At 37.1% G+C, this 23,864-nt stretch overlaps 1 protein-coding gene across 2 annotated transcripts in view; it reads right to left on the reverse strand.

Annotated features, from left to right (window-relative positions):
• Positions 1-23,864, reverse strand: part of MAP3K13 (mitogen-activated protein kinase kinase kinase 13) — a 161,065-nt gene that overhangs the window by 122,049 nt on the left and 15,152 nt on the right. Inside the window, exon 1 of one of the 2 annotated variants that reach the window (XM_043473503.1) lies at positions 3,676-3,769. The exons of the other annotated variant lie outside the window; for it this stretch is intronic. The gene's annotated coding sequence lies outside the window, so the exon portion shown is untranslated. Of the gene's footprint in view, positions 1-3,675; positions 3,770-23,864 lie in introns of those variants that run through there. 2 annotated transcript variants of the gene reach the window in all.

The raw sequence follows: 23,864 nt of genomic DNA on the forward strand, positions 1-23,864 counted from the left end.
GGTTTATCTATAGATGAATAAACAAAATGTGATATCTACAACACAATGGAACATTATTCAGCCTTAAAAAGGAAGGAAATCTTGTTCTTTGCTACAACATGGATGAACTTTGAATACTTTATGCTAAGTGAAACAAGCCTCACAAAAAAACAAAAACTGTTACTATCTGTAAAATAGACAGTGGGAATTTGCTGTAGAAGGCAGGGAACCCAAAGCTGGTGCTCTGTGACAACCAGAGGGGTGAGATGGGGAGGGGGAGCAAGGTTCAGGAGGGAGAGGACATAGGTATACCTTTGGCTGATTCATGTTGATCTACAGCAGAAACCATCACAACACTGCAATTACCCTCCAACTAAAAATTAAATTGAAAAAGACAAAAAAGCTGTATGATTCCACTTATACAAAGTATCTATGCTAGTCAGATTCACAGAAACAGGAAGTAGAATGGTGGCTGTTAGGAAATGAGGGAGAGGAAAATGGAGAGTTGCCATTTAATAGGTAAAGAGTTTTGGTTTTACAAGATGAAAAAGTTCTAGAGATTTGTTTCATAACAGTGTTAAAGTACTTAAAACTAATGATTTGTACACTTAAAAATGGTTACGATGATAAATGTTACATTTTTTAAAGTCACAATTTAAAATTTTTAAATTGTTTTTAAAACTTTAACACAAATTTTATTATGAATTCTTAAAAAAAAAACAACTATGTTGAAACCAGTTTTTAAGTTATCAGATTGGCAAAAATTTGAAAGTCTGATAGTACTCTCTTATATGTTTGTTGCTGGGGGAGTACAAATTGAAGCAATCCCTATGGAGTGCAATTAGGCAATAGCCATGACATCTTTTGATCTAGCATTTCTACTCTGATGAATTTAATCATTCAGATATACTGTAAGAATATAGGAGATGATACAGTCACAAGATTTTGAATTTCAGCTTTGTTTACAAAAGAAAAATACTGGAAATAACCAAAATGCCCGTTACTGGATGATTGCTTTGTCATTGTTGTTTAGTCGCTAAGTAGACTAAATAGAGCTATTTTAAAATGAGAATGCTTATCATGTACTGATATGAAAAGAGTTTCAACATATAAGTGAAAAAATTAACAGTATATATAATAGTATATGTAAAAAGGAGGAAAGTAGGAATCTATAATTTTATAATTTCTTGATATATAAAGAAACTCTAGATATAGGAAAAGGATAATAATAAAATATAGTAATAGTAATAAAAATAATAATAGTGATTTGGGGGTCCTGAATGGGAACTGAATGGATAGGTGACTAGGGTGGGAAGATTTCAATATAACTTTTTAATATGTTTTGGTCTTGGAATCATGTGAATATATCACCTATTCAAAAAATTCAGTGAAAATTCCTATGTGTGTGTGTGCGTGCTTAGTTGCTCACTCATGTCTGACTTTGTGACTCCAAGGAAATGGCAACCCACTCCAGTATTCTTGCCTGGAAAATCCCATGGATGGAGAAGCGTAGTAGGCTACAGTCCATGGGGTCGCAAAGAGTCGGGCACGACTGAGCGACTTCACTTGACTTGAACTGTAGTCCTCCAGGCTCCTCTGTCCATGGGATTCTCCAGCAAGAATACCGGAGTGGAGCGCCTATGCTTGGAAGTAAATTTTAGTGGTACCAACTGACATTAAATTATTCATAAAACAAATGTTTACCAAGTATATACTGTATGTCCAGTGGGCACTATTTGGGGCATTGGCAATATAGCACTGAACAAGATGTAGTTCTTAACCCTCATAGAACTTATATTCTAGTGGGAAAGACTATATAATTTACTGATAAATTATGCCAGGTAGCTATTTAAGAAAAGTAAATCAGGATGAAGGAAAAAGAAGCAATGTAGTGGAAGTGAGGTGGTGGTGCTTCTGAGAAGGAGGTATCTGAGTAGAGACCTGAATGAAAGGAAGGCAGAAATAATGCGGGGGAAACTTTTCCAGGCAGGGCAGCACAAGCCCTGGGGCAGGAACATGCTTGATGTGTTCTAGAAACAGCAAAACATTTATGCAGCTGGAGAAAACTTTGTGAAGTGAATGAAGTAGGCAATGATGTTCAACAGGTGGTCAGAAAGCAGATCATACAGGCTTCATGGGGCATGTGCAATGGTCTGGGTGTTAGAGACAGCTACTGGAGGTTTCTTAAAAAAACCGGACCGTATCTTGGTTAAGATTAAGCCCGGGCACACCTGTGTGTTCCTCCAGGTGGTTAAAGGACTGAAATACTTCAAATACGGTCAGTAAACAGGTGCTTCCCTGGTAAGAGTGTCACCTGACATACTGGCTTCTCTTCCAGGACACCCAACCCCCTCCCCGGCCATGAACTGATAGATAAATAAGTAACCCGGTCCAGCAATAGCTATTGAGTTGGCAAAGTTTTAATCAGTTCAGGAACCTAGAATCATTGCAGTTAGCAGACTACAGGATGAACCAAGGTCTCACTTTATTACAGTCCTAGAACCTGCTTAGGACAGTGTGTCTTGGGCTTCTATCCCACCAAGGGTCAGTTGGGGCCCAAAACTACCAGTGGGCTCTCACTCAAGTCCAGTAGGAATAAGGCAGACTAGAGAAATAAACTGAATGTCCCTGAGGTCTGAGGTGAAGCTAGAGCAAAGGGGAAACCCAGAGTACTTCCACATAAACAATCAGTACTTCCTGAATGATTTGAAAGGCTACTGGCCCACAGCCAGCCTTTATAACTTTTATATAATATATTAACCTCATCAAAATTTGTTTCTCTGTTCAAAGTTATACCATTGTCCAGTACCAGGATTTTTTTTTTTTCAAATACATTGTGGCAAAAGGGAAATAGAAAATAACAACCTCTCCAGCACCAAATGCAACCTTAAGACTCTCATAGCTGCACTCAATAGAGTTAATGTTTGTATAACAATGCGTAGTTCCTGGAATCCTAGTACCAAAGCAGAACGACAACAGCTGAACTGCAACAATTTTCACTTCATATATGAAATTTATTTTACATAGGACAGTCTGGGGAATTTAGTCTGGAAAATTAGTACATATGTCAAAGTCTTAAAAACGTATTTCTCCGAAGTTGCAACAAATTTCTAAGGCTGCTTGCCATTTCCATGCATTTCACAAAGTTCCTCCTCTTTGAAAATACACTCTGTTGTTCTTCAATCTAGGATCCCAACATCTGATTAAATCATGTTAGTCCTACTTAGTTCTCATTCATTTGATTTCTTTGAACATCAAAAGCTCCAGTTTAATTACCTGAGAGACTACTAAATATTTGCTAACATAATCTCGTAACTAGAGCATAAACTAAAGAGAAAGCAACAAGAAAGAATATCAGGAAGAAATTTCAGCACTACTTGGAAATAATCAATCTTTGGGCACCAGATATATATTCCATCACTTTTACTTTCTGACCATAAGCACCTTAACTCAATCAAAGACAAGACATTAAAAGTCATCTCATGCAAGCAGGAGGACCTGTGTTAGCAGAACACTTGCTGAAAGACTTTAGGACTTTCCTTTTCTTCAAAAAAAAAAAAAAACTATTGTGAAATGCTGAAACTTTCTTGCAAGTAGGTCTAGTATACAAGATTTAGTACCTTAATTTAATCTTAGAAATTGTTTCCACGATGCTTTCATATTCAAATATCAAAATATTTTTTAAAAAGTACTTACACTGCAGCAACCTGAAGTCGGATCAGACAGCTTGAAACTACCAGCAGCTGCCTGCTTCCTCACAGACTAAACTTTGTTCCCTTCCTGGCTGGTTCTGGATCAGGTTCACACTGATACACATTTACCATGGCCTTGGAAGCTACCACCCAACAACGTGGGAGGGTTTGTTCATTAAACTTCTACTTGATAACCACCTATCAGCAACTTCTCAGAGGTTTACCTGGACATGTTTAAAGAGGGAAATTTATGGAAGATTACAGAGAAAGCCTGAAGAGTCTCCTAATCTCTGATGGCTGGGTTTTGGTTTCAGAGGGAATTTTCCTATGTTCCTAGAAAAACCAAACCAACCAACCAACACAATAATCCTCTGGGATTCAAAAATCTTGCTTCATAAAAATTCTCCCGCCTCCTCAGAGTGCATACATTGTACTATCATGGCAGAAAGAGGCCAGAAAGTTGCTTTTCTATTATAGTTTCCTGTCACCTCCATTCACCCCAGCTCTTTCACTAGCTGGGAAACAACAGAGAGTTCTTATTAAATGTAGTGCTTTCTGACATTGAAACCACTTGCTGATCTAATGTAAAGAGAGAACTTAGATCACCCTCCCCCACCCCCACCAAATTCTGTTCTTCACAAGATAAAATATTATGCTGCATCATCCCTTTCTACATCCCTAAGCTTCTTTCCCTCTGAGCTACTATATTTCTATAATTTGTAGCATTAGCCTTTGGAGCAAAAGCCATTTACTATGTATTTAACTACAGTAATCACTTTATAAACATTATCTTATTCTCTCCTAAGCAATATACTTGGGATCATCTTCAATTCTTCTTAGTCTGATTCTTGTACCTAATTTGGCCCCTTCACTATCTTGGTGATACTTCAATAAGCACTGTGGTAGGCAGAATAATAAACTCCTCCACAGATGTTCATTCCCTAATCACTGGAATCTGTTACCTTACACAGCCAAGGGACTCTGTAGATGCAATTAAGGTTAAGAACTTTGAGACAGGGAGAGTATCTGGATATGTCCAATTTTTCCCAGCTTTGGTAAGAGAGAGGCAATGTGAGGGCTTGCTTGCTCTTGCTGGCTTTGAAGATGGAGGAAGGGGGCTGACAGAAGCCGGAAAAGGTCAGAGGAAACACGTTCCTCTCTAGAGCCTCTGGAAAGGGACATGGCCCTGAAAAAATTTTGGTTTTAACCTCATGAGACCTACATTGGATTTTTGACTTACAGAACTGTTAGATAATAAATTTGTGTTGTTTTAAGCCACTAAGCTTGTGACCACTTTCTATGGCAGCAATAGAAATATAGGTACTTTAATTTCAAAATGTCTTTTTGAAAACATAAACTCCAAACTGATAGAATATGCCAAATGAAGTCTGATGAAGAAAAGAAAAACTTAAAACTTAGTTTTAACAATCTGACAAACTTGGCAGCTTGCTTTTTTTTCTTTATAACTTTTTATTTTGTATTGAGGTATAGCCAATTAACAATGTTGTGATAGCTTTAGGTGAACAATGAAGGGACTCAGCCATACATATACATGTATCCATTCTCCCCCAAACTTCCCTTCCATCCAGGCTACCATATAACTCTGAGCAGAGTTCCATGTGCTATACAGTAAGTCTTTGTTGGTTACCCATTTTAAATATAGCAGTGTGTACATGTCCGTCCCAAACTCCATAAGTATCCCTTCGTGCCATCCTTCCCCCCTTAGCCCACCCTTCTAATATTAAGGTAATTTTGAATCATGCCTCTGTATTCTGTCATCAGAAGTATCTTTTTAACCCTAACTGCATTGACTTAATCTCCATGTATTTACCAAGTTATTAATAAATAAACACTGATTAATCAAGATGAAGAACAGAATTCTGAAACAGAGAACAGAGTCCTATTATTAGAGATCTTCAATTTGACCTTGGTCCATAAATCAATACTCTTTGGGTACACAAGTCTGATCAGCTACAAAAAACACTCTCGTAGCCTATACTGTTTTTAACTTCTCAAGTATATCAGAAGGATAAAATCAATGCCTTAATAAATAAAGATTTGCCTACAGCGTACCAATCCACTGGAACTCTTCTGGAAATGGAGATGTGGTTAGTTTGATGTCAGCAGTTGTTCTGTTTTTCAGTGCTGTCTCAGTGATTATCATTTTCTTTTATAAGAGTTTACAAACTATCAGTTAATTATTCTTTCCAGAAGTCTACTTGAAATTAAAAGGAAGTTTTCCCAATTGTAGGAAGTGAAAACAATCTCTGTCTCAAAAGCAGAGACACAGTGGAGGGAGGAGATGGGGGCCACTATGAAAGAAGGCTGGGGTGAGTACTGTGTGCCCTTGTAAGAGCATAAAACCCAGACTCATCAGGGCAGCAGTGATTGTTGGAAAGTAGTGTAAAACTAGGGTTGAGACATATGATGTAAAGTCTTGAAAAGGGAACTAGGATTTAAACTTAATATATTAGAAAATAGCTAAAATTGAAATATTTTAAAGAAGGAAAATAAAATAATGAGTACATTGATAACCAAATTGAAAAATGGGCAAAGTTATATGAATAGTTCACAAAAGAAATATAAATGGCTCTTAAATATATAGAAAGACTCTCTACCTCATTCATTATAAGAGAAATACAGTTCAAAATACAATGACATCATTTTAACCTATATTTTAACCTATCAAATTGGCAAAGTTCAAAGTCACATAAGGCACAGTGTTGGTGAAATTATCGGTAAATAATGGACGATAAATTGGTAAAACCACTGAAAAGCAAATCGGCAATCAAATTATGAATACATATCCCCTCTAACCCAGCAATAACTAAAAAATACATATATAAAATGATAACATGTCCATAAATATTCACTATAGCATCGTTTGCAATAGTTAAAGATGTCAATGAGAAGGGAACTGGTAAATTATATTGCAGACACCCAGTGGAGTAAGAAAACAAGGCAAATTTATGTTACTGATAAAGAATGATCAAGCTGTATTTAAGTTTAAAATAAGTAAAGTACAGAGCACTATATGTAGAATGCAACTATTTGTGTGTGTATGTTTGACAGAGAGAGACAGAATACACTGAAAATCTCTCTGGAAGAACATCCAAGAATCCAGAAACAGTGGGTTCTCTCTAGGGAAGGAACTGGTAGCTATGGTTCAAAGGTGGGAAGGAGACTTATGCATCCTTTTGTCCTTTCTGAATTTTTACCCAAGCTGGTGTTACCTACTTTAAAATATAGATATGCTAAGTGGCAATATGGCATCCTGGAAAAGAAAAAGTAGAGTGGTTAAAAAATCTGGCAAAAAACAAAGTCTGGATTTTAGTTAATAGTCACGTACCACTGTTAATTTCTTAATTGTGACAAATGAGCCATGGTTACATAAGATGTTACCATCTGAGAAACTAGGTGAAGGTACTATTTTTGCAACTTTTCTGTAAATCTAAAACTACTCCCTAAATAAAAAGTTTATTAAAACAAGAAACATTTAACAAGTTAATAGGACAGCTATGGTGGAAACGGCTTGGAGAGAGGACAGATTAGAATCAAAGAGGCCAGATGAGAAACTGTGGGAGTAATCCTGGCATGAGGTGATGAAGGCCTGCCTGAGGGTAAAAGTCATGAAAACACAATGAAAAGAACTAACACAGATATAACATATTTCAGAAGGAAAAAATCAAATATTTGCAGTAGTAGAGAGAGATAAGAATAATGAAACTAGGGACAAAAGATGAAAATTGGGAAAGGAAGCTGGTTTGAAGGGGAATGAGATACATTTAATTAATTCATTCAGCAAATATTTGTTGGTACTTACTACGCCAGGCACTATGCAAGGCACTGGGGATGTGAGAGTGACCCTAAGTGCTTTAGTTCAGCTGTCCAAGATGCCTCTGAGTATTAGAGGATGAGAGTTCAGGGGACAGGCCAGACTGGGGTGGCTGAGGAAGGTGACACAGAGGGAAGGAGGAGAGGCCAAAGGTGAGCCACACAACAGAAACACAACGGGGGAGAGCACAGTAGCAGAGAAGGCAGGGAAGGACGGGCAGAGGGTTTTGAGAACAAGCATGGTACGGTAATTTCTGGGAAAGCAAGATAGAAGATCAAAGAAGTATTCCATCAAATGCACTGTACAAGAAATGAGGATACACAAAAGCCCACAACACGATGGGTTAAAGAGAGAGAGCAGATGGCAAAGGAGGTCACTCAAGAGACCTCTTCACTTTCGGTGAAGCCTAAATGGAACCCAGATCACAAAAATCGAAGTTTTCTTAGAAGAAAGCAATTCTGAGTCAAAGGCCTTCAAGAAATGGGATTCTATTTATTATCATGCTTCTCAAACTGGGTATATGAAGCTACGGCATAGATTGTTTTGTAGAATCAGCTTCATTAGGAGGAAAATATACAAAAATATACAAAGAGAAGAATGCAAAATCTGCATATGTTTCTAAAATTCAAACAGCTCCTAAAATTTCAAGCATGGGGGTTACCTTCTTACTTTTAGGGCTACAAATTCACTCTCCACTTCTATAAAAGGGTACGTGGGCAGAAATTTGAGAAGCATCAATATAATGGTCAGCTATCCTGAAATGTGGTATTGTTACTAAAACTCAAGGTAACGATAATTTTAAAAATAGCTCAGTGAACTATGGCCCCACATGGCAAATTACATAATAAATTACAATAAACATTTCACATTCAAAGAAGAAAAATAATGAACAAAATATTGGATTTATCATATTTGCCATTATTTGATATTTCTATTCATGTAACTTATTTATCTTTGATGTCTATAGGTAAGCTTGGCTATATACTGAGAAGGAAGTCACACTGTCAACTATACTTAGATGCTTTATTAATACTATTTGAGAATGATGAATATATACTATGTACCAACCAATACCATATACATATGAAAGTGAAAGTGAAGTTGCTCAGTCGTGTCCGACTCCTAGCGACCTCATGGGCTGCAGCCTACCAGGCTCCTCCGTCCATGGGATTTTCCAGGTAAGAGTACTGGATGGGTTGCCATTGCCTTCTCCAGGGGATATTCCCGACCCAGGGATCGAACCTGGGTCTCCCACATTGGAGGCAGACGCTTTAACCTCTGAGCCACCAGGGAAGTCCATTACCATATACATATATATGTGTGTAAATATACAGACATATATATAATTTATACATATACATAGGGTAAATATGTATGTATGTGTGGTATGTGTGTATATACACATGCATAAATGTATATATATAAGAATACACATACAGACATATATTGTAAACATAGATCTTAATGCAAGAATTGGTGACTATGCTTTAAATTCTAATTTATAACAAAACAGCTGAAATCTCAGCTGATGTGTAGTACATGGTCTATTGGTAAAATGCAAGTGTAGTTTTCATATGTAATTTGCTGCCAAGTAAATTAACATACTACTTTGGCGTTAGTTCTTCACAAACCAGGCTAAGTATATATTTGAAAGCTTTGCTCCGATATTTTCCATCTAATTTGCAACAGCCTTGGTCCACAAACCACAAGGCAATGCTTCCACCAAGTAAAGATTTCTTTTAAATCTTTTGTGTGAGAAAACCATTAGAGCAGTAACAGTGTAGGTGATATACAGGCGCTTCTTGAAAATGTCATGGCAAACTATGTAGGATTAGTAATTTTTAAAAAATCAACTATCTAGTCTAATGTCATCTGAAGGAAGAAATTAATACCAACATCATTTACTACCCTACTATAATTCTGATACTTATGGATTTTTTACTATTTGAAAGAAAATCAATTTTAAGAATAGTTAAACCAGCTTCTTTTCTAAATGTTTGAATATCTAAGCTATAGGGTTGGCCAAAAAGTTCGTTTGGGTTTTTGTAAGATGCTACTGAAAAACCTGAACAAACTTTTTGACCAACCCAATAAAAGTTACTAGCATAGCAAATAGCTTTCACTACTTTACCTCGCATACCTTGTCTGAAAGTACCTCTTGAGGCTAAGAAACAAAAAGTTAATGCAGCACTGAACCTGAAAGACAAAATTACAGCTTTCACATGTATTTCATTCAGCCTGGACTGTTAGCTTTCACAGTTAATTACAAATTACAGAGGCATGTTGTCACTTCTTAACATCATCTACTTCCTATAACTCTCTGCTGTCACTTCTTAAAGAAATGCTGACATTCTCATGTTTTGAGAAAGCAAATCTGAATTGATATCTTAGGGAATAATACATTATTTTGGTTTCCTACTTGACCTTAATTATCATGAGAGTGGTAGAATTCTCAGTGATTCCCTTTCTATCCTAAATATATATTCAAGGAATAAGAATTGATACAAAAAAACAAACAAACAAAAAAAAAGAATTGATACAAGCACTTTGGATGTCAGTTAAATGGAATTACTAGTGTCACCAAGCAATTTGTTATGATCTAGAAAAGATGAAGAAGCATATTCCTACAACCAGCAATTTAACTCCCAGGTACACACCTTAACCCAGCTTCCTAACTGCTGTCCCATGGTACCCTGGTGGGCAATAAATGGAGGGTGCCCAGGGGTGGATCTCACATGGGTGCCCAGATATGGATCTCTTCAACCCTTCAGCCAAGAAGAAGCCCCCAGGCCAGAGACACAGCTTCATTCCTGTAATGGAAAGTTTTGTACAAATATTATCTATAATTTTCCATGTGTGCTATGGCATGAAAAGGGTTGGGAAACACTGAGAAGTTCTTACATGTATGTGGCAGATATATATTCAGGAATATGTATACATATAGGAGCAATGTTCATAATAACTAAAAATGGACTATCTCATATGTTCATCAATCAATTCCTCTGCTAATAAATTCTGGAATACTCATATGATGCAAAGTTACACATCAGTGAAAACTAATGAACAACAATTATATGCACTGACATGGATAGATCTAAGACTGTAACACTGAACAGAAAAAAAGTTAAGTCCCAGAAAATCACATACAATATAATTCTATTGTTATAAAACTCAAGAACAAATAAAATTAATAAATAAACAGTTTAAGGATACACAGATATGTGATAAAACCACTGAAAAAGGCAAGAAAATTATTAACACAAAATTCTCTGGTGGTCCAGAGGTAAGGACACTGTGCTTCTATTGCAGGGGGCATAGTTTCCACCCCTGGTTGGGGAACTGAGATTCCACAAGTTGCAGATTGTGGCCAAAAAAAAAAAAAAAAATCAGAACATTGGTTACCTCTGAGGGAGGATGAAAAGCTTGGGATCACAGAGGAGTACACAGGAGATATTAGAGAATAATGGTCATATTGCTTTTGTAAAACTGGGCAGTAGGGACACATATGTTCTGTATATAGTTGTTCCATAAGCGTTACAGATATTTTATGAATATTTTATATCTACTCAGTGTTTAATAAACATCTTTTATAAAAGCCCTACTCTGTCCAGCAGTAGATAGCAGATCATTTATGATCTCTGCAACAGTATGAGGTGCATGGAACAGGAGGGACAGAAAGCATCAAACTAGACAGAACACCACAGGTCAGACACTGAACCTTTCTCTACAAACGCATACACAGTTTGCAACAGGAAAAATCTGTAAGCTCTACAATAACAAAAAGTTAAGACTAAATTCAATATTCTATCATTTTAGAAAGCACTACATATGCAAATGTTAACATTAAATAAAACACAGATTTAAAGAATCAGGACTGAATAAACTGCCAGCCTATGGATGAATAACTCTTGCTATTTTCTAAACAGTTCACATTTCATTGTGTATTTAGGCCACACAAAAGACATTTATGGACTGACAATACTTTAATTCATCATGTACATCCAACCATGTTTGCTTAGTCAAATGCCTGCTTCTCAGTGTCACTTAAGGGCAGGTTATTAAGCCTCAAGAGCAAGAACTAGATCTGTTTCATCTGATATAACTATCAAAGAAAACGCAATGAAAACAGAGATTTTCAGAGAATTTTAAGAATTCCTGCCTCTACTTTGTCTTTTTGTGTTTTAAGGGCTAGACATTGGGAAGCTATTTTCCTAAGCATTGGATATTTTGCCAATGCAGAAGAGCTATAATAGACCACAGAGATATAAACTTAACTTCCAAGTTAATTAAATTTATTATTTTTGATTTGGAACATAAAGGAAACCCAGTTTGAGCTCTCCTTTCAATACTTAAAAAAGAAAAGAGAGCGCTACTTAAAAGCAAATAGGTTAATGATTACACGAAGGCATTTTTTTTTTTTCCTTTGCTATTTTTCTTTCTTTAAAATTTGAATAGGTGAGTGACCTTGCTGGAATTCCCCTGTCAGTTCTGGAGTATCTATCTGGAAATTTCAAACAGAAACTACTTTCACATGACACATTATAATGGCATGCCAGGTGGTGTCTGTCTCTGTACCTTGAACTCCGGTTTTTATTGCTGATGAATCAATAAACTTTACATAAAATGAAATGCTTTTTTCCCTTGGACCATTTAAGAAAAGATCAAATTTAATTGTATTTGACAGTATATATTTATAGGGTCAATTATACACAGAAAAACTTCGCATATTCACCCAATTCAAGAAATTCACCCTGTATAGCTCCAAGCTATCAAAGCTCAATTTTTAAGTATGTCAATATATCATGCTGAAGTGAGAATCTGAGTCCACACATTTAATTCCTGTTATATTAGCATAACTACCTGCATAATAATAGAGCACTTATTGTTTCTGCTGTATTTCAGATTTTCTAAAATACCTATTTTCACCAAGAGGAAGTTATTTCAGATTTACTGTGAAAAGGCTTACGGCAAAACCTGTCCTTTCAAGTGTGAGGCAGTCCTGAAACCAACCCTGAACCACAGAAAATCAATACAGAGTATAAGCAACAGTGGGAATTATGTGGAATAGAAACAAAATATCTCCCCAATCCAGGCCACACCCCTAGTTTCACCCTTGGCACTTTTCTCCCTAATTTTCAGAAGGTGAAAAGTACAAGTACGATAAGTATGCTCTGGAATTTGAGCCCAGTCATCTACCTTGCTCTCAAATGCTGTTTACAGCACAGGAAGAAAAAAAAAAAGAAAAAATCAAACATTTCATAATCTCAGTTTCGACAGAATATATTCGTATTTCAGAAGTTGAGATGAATTGGTACACAAGAGTGAATGGGGGAAGAGTATCAGGGCAAGTTCAGCAAAGGGAGGGCTGCTCCTTGATATTTTTCCTAGAATATCTCAGCACTATTTTATAATAGTGGCTGGAACGGCTTCAGTACTATCTAAAGAATATAAAATATTTTTTAAAGAAAAATTTTAAACCATTAGCATGACATCACAATAATTACAGCTCACAATGTTCCCAGTCCCTATGGCCTCCCATTTAGGAAGGCACAGTAAATGGGATAATAATTTCATGTACAACTGCAACCTGATTTTTGAAACGAAGCTGGAATAAAAGAGTACAAGCTGGAGGCAGGGAGGAAGGAAAAACTAGATAATCAAAATTGCTTTCTCCCAAGCACTTCTCTCTTCTGTCTCTACCTCATAATCCTCATCTAGTTAGTAAAAAGAAAAAAAAAAAAAACAACTTTTAACAATACTATGTGTATATATCTACTCTTAAGATTCTTTTCCCATATAGGACCTTACAGCATAATGAATAGAGTTCCCAAACAGTAAACTCTCAAATGCAAAGTTAAGAGGTCTTTTGGCTTCTAAGGTACAATTTCATTTTCACATGTAACGGAAAAATATCTTGTGCCTTTTTTGTTTAGAGTTTTCTCTTAGTGGGGCTTCCCTGGTGGCTCAGATGGTAAAGAATCTGCCTGCAATGTGGGAGACCCAGGTTCAATCCCTGAGTCAGGAAGACCCCCTGGAGAAGGGAATGGCAACCCGCTTCAGTATTCTTCCTCTTTCCATGAACAGAGGAACCTTGTGGGCTACAGTCCATGGGGTTGTAAAGAGTCGGACACGACTGAGTGACTAACATTTTCTCTCACTGACTTCTTATATCCTATTGACTCTTACATTGATATCTTCTGCTCAGGCCTCTCTTTTCTTCTCTATCATTAGTTTTGCAACTTATTAACCAAAAATATAAGAATAGCTAATATGTATTAACCCAGACATTGTTCTGAAAACTTAATCTTCACAATAACCCTGTGAGATACTTCCAATTTAAAAATATACTGTTATGCCCACTTTATAAAGTAGGACCCGGATGCAATGATCATTAATAGTCCACTTGCAATATAGCACAGTAGCAAAATTTGTTTGTTTTTTTTTGAAAATTTGTTTGTTATAATAATTTGCTTTTGCTCTTTTTTTTTTCAATTTCTTTAGGAGGCATTTCCAAAGGAGTGATACTTAGAGGAAAGAGATATGTGATTTTGCTGTTTTCATTGTGCATCTCCATATTCTTTTCCCAGGATTTTTCTAATGCAATGATTCTCAACTTATGGTCTCTGGACCAGCAGCATCAGTACCACCTAAGTACTTGTTAGAAATGTAAATTCTCAGGCCCCACTCAGACCTACTGAATTAGACACTCTAGGTTAGGGCCTAGCAGTTGCGTTTTTGTTAAAACATGTGCATGCATGCATGCATATACACACACAATCTGTTTTTTGTTAAATTACTCCTCCAGGATGATTCTAATGTTTGATAACCATTGTTCTAATGTGTGACATATACATCAGTTATGAAAAAAGATCCCATTTGGCTACATATTTAATATACCAGGGCTTCCCTAATAGCTCAGTTGGTAAAGAATCTGCCTGCAATGCCGAAGACCCCAGTTTGATTCCTGGGTCAGGAAGATCCACTGGAGTAGGGATAAGCTATCCACTCCAGTATTCTTGGGCTTCCCTTTGGCTCAGCTGGTAAAGAATCCGCCTGCAATGCAGGAGACCTGGGTTCGATCCCTTGGTTGGGATGATCCCTTGGAGAAGGCAAAGGCTACCCACTCCAGTACTCTGGCCTGGAGAATTCCATGGACTGTAAAGTCCCATGGGGTTGCAAAGAGTCAGACACGACTGAGTGACTTTCACTTTTCACTTTCATATACCAAGGTATACCTACATATTTTTACTAATTGTATTATATCTCTTGGAAGGGTATGCTCATTTGCATTCATTCCACAAACATTCATTAGGCACCTACCATGTACTTAAGAATGAGTGCTTGAAGAACTAACAACCTAATCAGACAGGCAGATATGTATCAATTACAGTGCCATGTGATAATACAGTGACAGAGATGCACAGGAAGCTGAGAAAGGGCAGACTGCAGTAGATGAAGGACTGTGTCTTCATCTCTTAGGAACTGCTGCACTCCACTGCCCCTTTCGGAGAAACATTATTTTGTGTGAACATATCCTGTGGTCCTAACCCAGGGACCCATGCTTGAAAAAGGGGTATTCCCGTGGCAGCATTCCCTATCACACTGTGACTAACAGACTCAGTAAGATCATTCCTCGGTTAGAATCCAGAGGCCATGGGAGACAAGTAGAGAAAGTAGCCAACCAGCCTCCAGAGCTGCCTAAGAGTCCAAAGAGCTTTCCAATTTTAATCCATAAGTCAACTTTAAAACTCACCCCTTTCCCACCACTATCTCATCTTTCCATAATTCTGTCAGATAATTTCCAAAATAGACAAATTTTCAAACACTCTTGATACCCATGCAAATTCACATACTTATAAGACTTAAATCATTATTCTGAATATAGTGTTCATCATCCCCCCAAAAGTACAGTGGGCCCTTGAACAACACAGGTTTGAACTGTGTGGGTCTACTCACACACGAATTTTGTTCAATAAATATGCTGGAAAAACTATTGGAAATTTGTGACAATTTGAAAAAACTCACAGATGAACCAGATAGCCTAGAAATATTGAAAAACTTAAGAAAAAGTTATGTCATGAATGCATAAAAGTACATATAGATACTAGTTTATCCTAACATGGGCATAAGGTGAGTGATATTTAATATAAAAATGTGTTCATTTTCTGTTTTATAACTTTGCTTTCAGAGAATTACATTAACATACACTATGCCTGTCTCTCTAAATGGAGAAATAGCTAATTATCATAGATAAGATTTTTTTCAAGTGTTTCTAATATTGCATTATGAATAATATACTAATATTCTATGCCATGAAAATTTTATAATGATTCATTCATTAGTGTATAGGCTGAGCTACCATGAAGAAATCATACTGATTACATTTGGCTTCCATAAGGCAGTCATACTGCTAGTTCTTCATTATCAATATACAAATTGTTATATCTGTATAAATATGAATTTCTTTTTCATATTATCTCATTATTTTTTCATTTTTGATGTCCAGTGTTAGTAATATGGATAACATCTACCATGTTTTGTATCACAAACATCTGTAAACAGATGTAAATATATGGTATTGATAAATACGGTACAGTACTGTACCTATTGGGCTTCTCTGGTGGCTCAGAGGGTAAAGAATCCACCTGCAATGCAGGAGACCTGGGTTTGATCCCTGGGTTGGGAAGATCTCCTTGAGGAGGGCATGGCAATCCACTCCAGTATTCTTGCCCAGAGAATCCCCACAGACAGAGGAGCCTGGTGGGCTACAGTCCATGGGGTCGCAAAGAGTCAGACAGGACTGAGCCACTAAGTATACAGGCCTGTACCTGTTAGAGAAGGAAATGACAACCCACTCCAGTATTCTTGCCTGGGAAATCACAAGGACAGAAAGAGCCTGGCGGGCTACAGTTCATGGAGCTGCAAATAGTTGCATATGACTTAGCGCCTAAACAACTATACCTATATTTTCTCTTCCTTATGATTTCCTTAATAATACTTTCTTTTCTCTAGCTTACCTTACTATAAGAATAACCCGTGGCTGATTCACATCGATGTATGGCGAAAGCCACTATAATATTGTAAAGTAATTAGCCTCCAATTAAAAACAAAGAATACAACATATAATACATATAACATACAAAATACATGTAAATTGACTGTTTATGTTATAGGTGAGGCTTTCTGTCAAGAATAAGCTATTAGTAGTTAAATTTCGGGGGCGTCCAAAGTTATATGTGGATTTTTGACTGTGTAGGGGTCAGTATCCTTAGTCCTCATGTTATTCAAGGGGTCAACTGTACTATTTTTCGTCTTTATGAAAGTTTGTAAGATCCTCCCAAAACTTATTTTACGCAATATTTTTTTGAGACTGATCCATGTTGATACAAGTAGTTCTATAATGCACTGACGAAATTTATTACAGTGAATGAACTGAAGTTCATTCATCCATTTTCCTCTTAATAGAACTTCAGATTATTCTTTTTCTTTTAAAACAGTGATGCAATTAATATTTTAATAAATTATTTCCGCAAATACAAAGAACCACCATATTTTAAAAAAATGTGTCTGAATCTCTCCCTCCCCCATCCTTTCTTCTTTCTCTTAATTTCAACCAAAAAAGCATAGAAATTCTTTAAAAACAGCAGAATGAGAAGGAAAGGAGAGTCAAACAATAACTAAAGAGAATATGAAGTCTTGAAGATCTTCCTGGGCTGGCAAGAAAATAAGCAAAGATGTCTCAGGGAATGACAGCAGATGCCTGGGACTGCAAGACTAACATTCTCAAAGAATGGAAGCAACAACGAGTACTCCTACTAGGAATATTCCCCAGAAAAGTCATTCTAAAGTAGGAGAAAGTCCTAAAGTACTACTCAGATCAAAATATCACTCTTTTGAGTTCTTTAGAGACATAACTTTGAGACACAAAATTGGTTAACACGAAACACCTCTGACTCAACTCCTAGGAAGTCAAGTCCCACTGAGAGAACAGAAGAGAGCTCAGAGACTGGTTCTAGCACCAGAAAACCAGCAATACTACAGATCAACACCAGAGGGAGCAAAAGATTACAAACTCCTGAAAAAGAAACTAATCGGGAAGGTACATATTTGTTTGGTCAAAGTTCATTTGGGTTTTTCCGTAAGATCTTACAATACAATACATACAAGCTCAGAGAAGATGCATTTTCACACAAGGTTTGAGAAGTTCCCAGAATCTTTAGTAGAGCTGACTGGTGACGGTCTTCCTCTTATGAAGCCAGTCCCTAGAACTGGGAGAGGTAGCAGGTTTTTTTAAATGTGCAAATTCCAGCAGAAAACAAGGCATATGAAGAAAGGAGGAAACATGGCTCAACCAAAGGAACAAAATAAATCTCCAGAAACTGACCCTAAAGAAATAGAGGTTCATGAATTACCTGACAAAGAATGAAAACAATCATCTTAAAGATGCTCAATGTGCTACACAAGAACACAGACAACTAAAGAAAATCAGGAAAATGATGCATGAACAAAACGAGACTATCAGCAAAGTACAAAAAAAAGAACCAAACAACTTCAGGAGCTGAAGAACACAAATGGGAAAATGCATAAATATGTGGAAATTAAACACATTATGAACTGCCAACGCATCAAGGAAGAAAACACGTGGGAAATTAGGAGATATCTTGAGACAAATGAAACGAGAACACAACATGCCAAAACTTATATGCTGTACAGTGTGCATATAGGTAACACTACTGTACACTTAAATGGTTAAGATGTCGGGAAGGTGCAACAGAGACACAGACACACACACATAAAGAAGGCAGTCATGTGAAGATGAAGGCAGAGATTAGAGCTATACTGTCACAAAGCACGCAATACTGAGAACTGTCAGCAAACCAGAGGTCAGGAGAAATGCAAGGAGATAAACTATACTTTGACATAAAACAAAAATTAAAAATAATAAAAACTATCCAATATCAATTTTTAAAAAAAGAGAGAGAAAGGCATGGAGTAGATTCTTTCCTACATTCTTCAGAGAGACAGACAGCACAGCCAACTCTTTGATTTTGGACTTCTTGTATCCAGAAATATGATAGAACTGCTGGTGTTATAGCTCATTCCAGTTTGTGACACTTGTGTTTTGGCAGCCCTAGGATATTAATACAAGGGATCTATAGAAAAGAGCTTGAGTGAGTGTAGATTCCCTTGTGTTTGGGGCTCCCAGTTATCCTAGACTGTTATTCTAGCCCTATATTCAGACATCAAGAATTCATTAAAATTTTAACTGTTTCTTTAGCAACCACCCTTTTATGCTGGTCACTGCTTCCTCCCATTCTCTGCCAAAGGTAAAAACAGTTCTGTAACCCATATCTTCTCAGAAGGGCTTGTCTTTGGAATTTCAGTTTACCTGACTGCCTTGTGAACCCAACTCTCTCATGGACTCAAGAAAAGTTACGTCTTTATGGATTATCAGGTTTTTCTAATGTTAGGAGTGAGGGAAATGTTCTCTTTGCAACTTTCTATATCTTAAACAGAAGCAAAATTCTCCTCCCATAGTTTAATATGAACTTAAGATTTAAAAGATTTTTATTTAATTTCCATATGTAATTGCAAATGGTTTTTTTAATATCTAAAACCATGTCCAGAAAGCACTTTACTTGCTCTGTTTATTAATACTTTTAATTTTGGCATAAATTATGTATACTAAGAAAATGTTATCACTTTAATGTTCCATGCTTATTAAACAATCTCTAAACAACTTGATTTCACAAATCTTTATCTTGGTATTTGTTTCCATCTTTGTCTTCATTCCATATATGCATGTGCAGTACATACACTAGTGCTTTTTCTTCTGAATTGGATCCATGCTAATTTCTGATTCACAGGTTAAGTTTTTGTTTTTCAAAATAATCCTCTTAATACTGATGTGTCTAATTTTGGTTTCAGTCTTGCTCCTTATATTTTGACTTATCTGCACTAATACCACATGGTTTCAAGGGCAACTGCATTATAGCACATAAAAATTTGGAAGTCAATCTTTTCTTCTTGAGCTTTCTTCAGTGATTTTTTATTTATACATGCACTCTTATTTTCTCCAAGTAAATTAACTACCATTTTATATACATCTATTTTTACATGCTATGGCAGGTTTAGGTAAAAAAATACTACTACTTATTGACTATATTTACGTTACCCATTCAAGAGTAATTTACTTAGTTCTAACCTATTGATGGCAAATAGATGGGGAAACAATGAAAACAATGACAGACTTTATTTTCTTGGGCTCCAAAATCACTGCATATGGTGATTGCAGCCATGAAATTAAAAGATGCTTGCCCCTTGGAAGAAAAGCTATGACAAACCTAGACAGCATATCAAAAAGCAGAGACATTACTTTGCCAATAAAGGTCCGTATAGTCAAAGCTATGGTTTTTCCAGTAGACATGTATGGACGTGAGAGTTGGACCATAAAGAAGGCTGAGTGCCGAAGAATTGATGCTTCTGAACTGTGGTGTTGGAGAAGATTCTTGAGAGTCCTTTGGATTGCAAAGAGATCAAACCAGTCAATCCTAAAGGAAATCAACCCTGAATATTCATTGGAAGGACTGATGCTGAAGCTGAGGCTCCAATGCTTTGACCACCTGATACGAACAGCTGACTCGTTGGAAAAGACCCTGATGCTGGGAAAGATTAAAGGCAGGAGGAGAAGGGGATGACAGAGGACAAGATGGTTGGATGGCATCACTGACTCAATGGACATGAGTTTGAGCAAGCTCCAGGAGATGGTGAAGGACAAGGAAGACTGACATGCTGCAGTCCATGGGGTCTCAAAGAGTCGGACATGACTGAGCCACTGAACAGCAAGAAACCTACTGAAAGCACTATTTCTTAACTGCATACTGATAGCATACCTGAAAATATCCAGGGTTTGATAAGCAGTCATCGAATGAGTATAAACGTACACTGACATTGTGAGAAAGTCTAGGCTTAAATGGGATTTTTCCCATTATGTCCAAAATACTTTGATTTCAGTAAACAAAAAACCTCTAATTATTTTATATTCAGCCACATTAAGACAATTAAGCAATACTATATTCAACCACTTGAGCAATTTCATACATGATTCATTCATTCACTCAACGAATATTTATTTAGTACTCACTATGAATTAAACCCTGTTCTAGGCACTAGGGTTACAGCAGAGAATAAAAAAGACAAAGCAAATCACTCTGCTCACATGCAGCTTATATATTAGAGCTGGGAGGAAGAAGTAGACAAGATAAATAAGGAAAATACATGGAATATTATATAGTGAGACGGAGAAAAAGAAAGCAAGAAAAGGGATTAAGAAGTATGTGTGTGGTGGCTGGGAGGAAGAGTCGGGAGTGTAGCTACTGTGACCTCTGAGTCAGATCCTGAAGGAGGTGAGGGAAAGTGCCCCATGGTATCTAGATTATTCCAAGCACAGGGCACAGCACCGGCAAAATCCTTAAAACAGAGAGAAGGATGAAACAGGTGACCTGGTGAAGAATAGGAGCAGATCATGTCAACGGGTTTTTATTAGTCAGATAGGAAGCTACTGGAGTTTTGAGCAGAATGACTTGAGGTTACTTCTGTTTAACAGGATCACTCTGGCTGCTGTATTGACACAAAAAGGCAAGGGTAGAAGAAAGAAGGTTAAGTTAGGAGGTAGAGGTGACTGGACTCAGCCTGTATGTTTAGGGCAGAGTCAATAGGACTTTCTCAAGGATCAGATGGTTGGCATGAGAGAAAGAGGGGCGTCAAGGATAACTCCAAGGCTGAGAAACAATAATGATAGAATTGTCGGTTACTGAGATTAAAAAAATTAAAAAGTTTGATGAGAGGGATGATCAGGTGTTCAGTTTTGAACATGTTAAGTTTGAGATGAATGTTAGACATACAAATGGAGATGTTAAGCTGGTAGATGTTTATACATCTGGAGCTCAGAGGAGAGGTCTAAGCTGGAGATTTAAAATGTTTTGGTATTTAAGGTATTAAAACTTCGAGAGTAGATAAGAGAAATGGGTCTAGGTAGAAAAGAGATAAGCTCCTAGGATCGACTTCTAGGGCACTCCAGTGTTTAGAAGTAAAAAAAATGAAGAGAAACAGAGTAGACTACAAGGAATAGTCAGAGAAGTAAGAGGAAAGTCTGAAGGGTGCGATGAACTGGAAGAAAAGTAAAGAGAATGTGTCCAGGAAATGATAAGTGATTATCTATGTCAATGCTATATTATTATTTAATGACCATACATTCAATTTAGTACATGTGTGCAAATTTTGAAATAATCTTAATATTCTAACCTCTATATTCATTAAAGATACTGGCTAAAAATTTCATTGACAATCAGGATTTATTAACTTAAGAGGATATAAAATATTATGCTCTAACAGAATATATTAACATACATGTGTATATGTATGAATATATTCTTTAAATTTATTTTTCAATCTAGAACAGCATTTCTATGAATCTCAATTTTAGCATTTCAATCTAGAATAGCATTTCATTCTATGAATGAAACCTTGTTCCAAGGGTTATTAAAATGAGTTCTAGCCACACATGTGTGAAAGTGAAAGTTGCTCAGTTCAGTTCAGTCAGTTCAGTCGCACAGTCGTGTCCGACTCTTTGCAGCCCCATGAATTGCAGCACGCCAGGCCTCCCTATCCATCACAAACTCCCGGAGTTTACTCAAACTCATGCCCATCGAGTCGGTGATGCCATCCAGCCATCTCATCCTCTGTCGTCCCCTTCTCCTCCTGCCCCCAATCCCTTCAAGCATCAGGGTCTTTTCCAATGAGTCAACTCTTCCCATGAGGTGGCCAAAGTATTGGAGTTTCAGCTTCAGCATCAGTCCTTCCAATGAACACCCAGGACTGATCTCCTTTAGGATGGACTGGTTGGATCTCCTTGCAGTCCAAGGGACTCTCAAGAGTCTTCTCCAACACCACAGTTCAAAAGCATCAATTTTTCAGTGCTCAGCTTTCTTTATAGTCCAACTCTCACATCCATACATGACCACTGGAAAAACCATAGCCTTGACTAGACAGACCTTTGTTGGAAAGTAATGTCTCTGCTTTTTAATATGCTGTCTAGGTTGGTCAATAGCTTTCCTTCCAAGAAGTAAGCATCTTTAATTTCATGGCTGCAATCACCATCTGCAGTGATTTTGGAGCCCAGAAAAATAAGTCAGCACTGTTTCCACTGTTTCCCCATCTATTTGCCATGAAGTGATGGGACCAGATGCCATGATCTTCGTTTTCTGAATTTGACCTTTAAGCCAACTTTTTCACTCTCCTCTTTCACTTTAATCAGGAGGCTCTTTAGTTCCTCTTCACTTTCTGCCATAAGGGTGGTGTCATCTGCATATCTGAGGTTATTGATATTTCTCCCAGCAATCTTGATTCCAGCTTGTGCTTCTTCCAGCCCAGCGTTTCTCATGATGTACTCTGCATATAAGTTAAATAAGCAGGGTGACAATATACAGCCTTGACGTACTCCTTTTCCTATTTGGAACCAGTCTGTTGTTCCATGTCCAGTTCTAACTGTTGCTTCCTGACCTGCATACAGGTTTCTCAAGAGGCAGGTCAGGTGGTCTGGTATTTCCATTCCTTCAGAATTTTCCACAGTTTATTGTGATCCACACAGTCAAAGGCTTTGGCATAGTCAATAAAGCAGAAATAGATGTTTTTCTGGAACTCTCTTGCTTTTTTGATGATCCAGCGGATATTGCAATTTGATCTCTGGTTCCTCTGCCTTTTCAAAACCAGCTTGAACATCTGGAAGTTCTGGTTCACGTATTGCTGAAGCCTGGCTTGGAGAATTTTTGAGCATTATTTACTAGCATGTGAAATGAGTGCAAACTGTGCGTAGTGTTGGCATTCTTTGCATTGCCTTTTTTGGTGAATGAAAACGACCTTTTCCAGTCCTGTGGCCACTGCTGGTTTTCCAAATTTGCTGCATATTGAGTGCAGCACTTTCACAGCATCATCTTTCAGGATTTGAAATAGCTCAACTGGAATTCCATCACTCCACTAGCTTTGTTTCGTAGTATGCCTTTCCTAACGCCCACTTGACTTCGTGTCCAGGATGTTTGGCTCTAGGTGAGTGATCACACCATCATGATTATCTGGGTCATGAAGATCTTTTTTGTACAGTCCTTCTGTGTATTCTTGCCTCCTCTTCTTAATATCTTCTGCTTCTGTTAGGTCCATACCATTTCTGTCCTTTATTGAGCCCATTTTTGCATGAAATGTTCCCTTGGTATCTCTAATTTTCTTGAAGAGATCTCTAGTCTTTCCCATTCTGTTGCTCAGTGGTGTCCAACTCTTTGCTAGCCACACATAGGTTTGGAAAA

Source organism: Cervus canadensis, chromosome 7, assembly GCF_019320065.1.
Source record: "Cervus canadensis isolate Bull #8, Minnesota chromosome 7, ASM1932006v1, whole genome shotgun sequence".
Classification (NCBI taxonomy): domain Eukaryota; kingdom Metazoa; phylum Chordata; class Mammalia; order Artiodactyla; family Cervidae; genus Cervus; species Cervus canadensis.